Source organism: Theobroma cacao, chromosome 10 (genome assembly GCF_053813885.1).
Source record: "Theobroma cacao isolate CCN51 chromosome 10, ASM5381388v1, whole genome shotgun sequence".
NCBI lineage: Eukaryota > Viridiplantae > Streptophyta > Magnoliopsida > Malvales > Malvaceae > Theobroma > Theobroma cacao.
The window spans coordinates 21,375,748-21,380,766 of record NC_142648.1 but is presented as its reverse complement, the minus strand read 5'-3'; the positions used below and the strand labels follow the sequence as shown (position 1 = coordinate 21,380,766).

The 5,019-nt window shown below is 27.4% G+C and overlaps 1 long non-coding RNA gene across 1 annotated transcript; it reads right to left on the bottom strand.

Annotated features, from left to right (window-relative positions):
- Nucleotides 1-474: 474 nt before the first annotated feature.
- On the bottom strand, nucleotides 475-1,364 carry LOC108663697 (uncharacterized). Its single transcript, XR_001929705.2, has 2 exons — nucleotides 892-1,364; nucleotides 475-787 (listed from the first exon to the last, which is right to left on the bottom strand). It is a non-coding gene; the product is annotated as an uncharacterized LOC108663697 (long non-coding RNA).
- Nucleotides 1,365-5,019: the final 3,655 nt, after the last annotated feature.

The following is a 5,019-nucleotide window of genomic DNA, read 5'->3' as shown; positions in this document are numbered from 1 at the left end:
TTGCCTCTATGTCACACTTCTTTTTCATTTTCTATGCTATGGCTTATATTTTGTCTACTATTCTGATAAAGGAAACAAATTAAGGACATCCCAAATATTCAAAACCTATTAGTTTAATTACTTTTTTTTTTCTTTCGGCAAGTCATTTTCTTCTTCAAAAAAGACTTGGAGAATACTTTGTGGTTGAATTATGAGATATTAAGGGAGATCTTTTTAAGAACATATCATATGATCTCTTCAAAGAACTATCAACAAAAACTTAGTTTGGCAAGGTGTTGGTTTTCAGTAGATTATCAAGCACTAGTATAATTAAGCAATTGCAGCAAGGGCGGAATGTGTCACACCAGAAAGGAAAATGTTTGCTATGAAGCACGATTTGACTCTACAAGTTTAATCTTTGTTATATAACTAGTTAATAAGCTCATTTGTTGCGTGTGTCTGTGCTTTTGTTTTTTTTTTTTTTTAAGAATAAAGTTTAAGTCCCACATATTGCATTAATCTGTAACAGTTGTACACAAAATTGAAAGCACAGCCAGAACAAAAAACACAGGAAACTCCAGCATTTCATTGGAAAAAGAAACCGAAAGAAAGACAATATCAGGAATAGTGGACTGAAGGAGCCAGGAAATCAAATCTTCTGCTCTGGTAGCAGCTATCATCTTCCAAGGAGCTTGCGCGAAGAAATTCGCTTCTCAGGAAAGACATGCGAGAAACAAATCTGATAAAATCTTGGAGCAGAGACTCAATTTTATTCAAGCAGAATTGTGTAGCCAAGGACTTTCCATCTCTGTTCTTCATCCAAGAAACAGAAATAATAGTGAAGGAATAGCTATTAGGCACATAAAATTAAGTTTGAAAATATATAGTTTCTATTATATTTTATGAACTTACAGAAGCTGGCTAATGTTTCACCGGTGGTTGCGATGGTGGTTACAAGCGTGGCGGTGGAGGAGGTGGACTCTTGTTCCAGTACTTCTTTCGCCTAGGTGGTTTCTGGGGGGACCTAGGTGGTTTCTGGGGGTACCTAGGTGGTTTCCATGGGAACTTAGGTGGTTTCCATGGGAACTTAGGTGGTATCCAGGCGTGAACGTAATATTTAGGAAAAGACGGAGTTGGTAGAAATGGGTTAGATTTCAGCCTTTTGGACACAGCCTTAAACTTATACGGGAAATCGAAGGAAGGAACATTAGCGTCAGCAGAGGAAGGAGCAGAAACAGCCTCGTTAGCCTCAACTACATGAGTGGTATGTGAAAGTACGAGGCCGAGGCCGAGGCCGAGGACCAACATGAAAACTAGTAGGCAAGGATTGGCATCCATTTGTTGATGGCTAGAGTAGACAATATCGTGCTCAAATAATGATTCATGAAAGTGCAAATACGCTACTTCATTATATAGGCACCATCCCATCCGACCCTCGTGACGACTGAGTGCTAGCCCATTGGTTAGGCAAGAACCTTTAAGTCAAGGTTGGCCTACATTATGGTGTAGGAGGAAGTTTCCAGCTTTCTTTCTTTGGTTTATGAAAGAAAGAGAAACAAACAAATTGGAAACATAAGCGCGAACAAGCGGTGCAAAGCAGGGTAGAGTACTGTAATCTTGAGGGCACTTGTCAGTACATTGAATGGTCTTTAAGCTAAATTAAATATCTTTCAAACAAGAAAAAAGAACCCCATATATAGAATTATTAGAATAGTGTTGATTTGTGTTTTCCCATGTTCTGAGTATAGCATTTTGTTCAAGGTTTTATGTACAGCATAGATTTCAAGAACTTTACAAAGTGACTTTTTCTATTGGATTCTGGGAGATAACACTCATGACAATCACCCTGTTTAGATATGAGTATGCTTTATTCTTTTATTTTGGTAAATTAAAAATAATTACATGATAATTATATGCTTGGAGTTCTAAATTAATTTAGGAAATTACCTGATAAAAAAAATTATTAAAAAAAAAGGTCCTAAGATCTTTGACAAAAATTACACTTTTAGTTCAAAACAATTAAGGTGAAAACCAAGCTCTCCCCTCTCTAGAAAATCATCACTCTTGGTCCATTGCTAAGTTTATTTTTCTATACTGCCCAAAGTGTGGTTATTGTTCATTTTTGTAATAATTTCTCATAACAAGTTTTTGGAGATCAATAGGCTCATAAAACGTCTATAATCAAATCCTGGAATCACTTTGCTCGGAGTATTATTTCACAATTTTTTAACATGTACTCATGGGTGAATTTTAATATCTTTTTGGTTTGGTTGGGTATAATTAACACTAGTTCGGTTATGTGTTTTTGAAATAATTAATCGAAAAATTAGTTATTTTCTAATTAATAATATAATTAGTTTAAATAGTGGCGATACATAATTTGTTCTTAAGAAATTCTTTAATTTACTAATTTCGAAGGACATGTGATATCTTTTAATTTGATACAATTTTTCTCCTGCAGTTCTAAATTCAAAGTTTTTGAAATATTATCCTTTTAAAATATAAACTCACATAACATTTTAAAATATAATGGCCAAAGTTGAATTAGTGAATTTGATCATTAGAGTTAAATAAAGTCAAACAAATTAATAGTAAAAGAGTTCTTTATTAAAAATAAAATTACATGTTCAAATGGAAATCACAACAACAATAGATAACTCTTTAAGTCCATGATATAACTATTACATTCAATATAAAAGATTGATAAAATATTTAACGAACAAATCAACCAACAAACCAATATATAACTAAGCAAAATCTAATTAACTTATAGTTGAATCACATCCACATGTTTTGGGACTTAATTTTGGAACCTAAACATTTCATGACTTCCTCCTTGTAAAATTATTAATATTATTGCGTTCAATATGTTGTTCATTTAGTAATTTTGTAATTTTACTTTATTATACGATAATGACACTATTACCATGGCAAGTGCTTAGTTGAGAGTAATCAGTCACGGTAATCTCAGCTCAAATTTTTGAACCATTTTGCCCTTATCTTAAATTTTCTTAGACAATTTTACCCCTTTCCCAACAATGTAACGACAATTTTGCCCTTAAACGTGGTAGAGTTCTATTTGTTAAATTTTTATTAAAATTTTTAAATATTAAAATATTAAATTTAATGTTTTAAAAATGAATTCAATAAAATAGAGAAAATTAAAATTTCTAAAATTTAGATAATTTAATTTAATTGAAAATTAAATTAAATTTTGGTTAATTAAAAATTAGATTTAATTTAACTAAAAATAAAAATTTAATTTACTTTTTTTAAAAAAAAGGCTTTTTAATTAAAAAATAAAATTTTGAAATTTTTTTAAATTTTTTTTACGATCCAAATTTTAAAAGAAAATTAAAATGTACAAAACTTAAGTTCAAGGGTCTTAGAAAGTTTTAGATATTTTTAAAAATATTACCTTCGAAACAAACACTATAATCAAATATACTCAATAACATATTGTAACATATTGATTGTACCAAATGATAGAATAATTTAGGTATAATGTTCAAATAAGTCCCTAAACTATTAAAAAAAAGTTAAATAAGTCATTATTCTTTTATTGTGTTCAATGAAGCTCATTTATTTTTATTTTTGATCAAATAAGCCCTTACGATAAATGATTGACTAATTTTCATTACTCAAAATGCTACTTATTATTTTATATCCACATGACAATTACATGGCTCTTGATGTAGAAGGTGAAAAATATCACAAGATAACATTATTATTTCAAATTAGTATATTAAGTCATCATCAATTATACTATGTTAATATGTTACGTCAGCATCACGCAACATATAATGACAAATAATATTTTAACTAAGTACCCAAAATAAACCCATTGAAGAACAAGTGGTATTAATTGTAAATGGGAGGAACTACGAACTTTTAGCAAGGGAATTCCACTTCATTAAGAAAAGCTCTCCGAGAAAGGAGCATGAAGATGAGGAAGAAGGAAACACGATTTGTGTGTATCATCTAATTTACGAGCAAGCTTAGGAAACAAAACGACGAAGATCAATCTATTTGTATACCTATTCTCAACGCACAATGCTTTACAAGATTTTCCTTTGAAAATGGATACCATGATCTTGTATATATAATCTAACAACAAAGCCCACAGCTGCTCTAAATTTTACTACATATAATTTGCACTTGAAAAAATTGGTATGCATTACATTTTTGGTACGTTTGGTTGGCAGAATAGACAGGAATGTAATAGAATAGTTATTATGTGGGAATAGAATGAGGTGGGAATATAATACAATAGTTATTACTTAGTTTGGTATGACAAAGGGAATAGGATAGGAATAATTATTATGACTTATTGTAGTGTTTGGTTGCTAACAATAATTTTGGAATAAGAGAGGAATAGAAAATAAAAGGACAAAAACACCCTTTATTATTTATATGACATTTTATTTTTATTAGATTTTTTAAATATTAATAATCTAGAATTTAATTAAAATATTAATAATTAATAATTTAAATATTAATATTTATTTAATTTAAATATTATTATGATTAATTTTTATTTTATTTTATTTTATTTTTAAAATATTAATAATTGATAATTTATTTAAAATATTAATAATTGATAATTTCAATATTAATATTTATTTATAATTTAATAATTTATATTTTAAAATATTAATATTTTATTTAATTTAAATATTATGATGATCAATTATTTTATTTTATTTTATTTTTGAAAATTAATAATTGATTATTTGTTTAAAATATTAATAATAGATAATTTAAATCTTAATATTCTATTTAATTTAAATATTATTATGATTAATTTTTTATTTTATTTTTTAAATATTAATAATTGGTAATTTATTTAAAATATTAATAATTGATGATTTAATTATTAATATTGTTTATCTAATTTAAATGATATTATGTTTATTTATTTTTAATTTATTTTGTTTTTAAATAGGAATAATTTATAATTTATTTTATTAATAATTGATAATTTAAATATTAATATTTTATTTATAATTTAATATTAATATTTTAATAGATTAATATTTT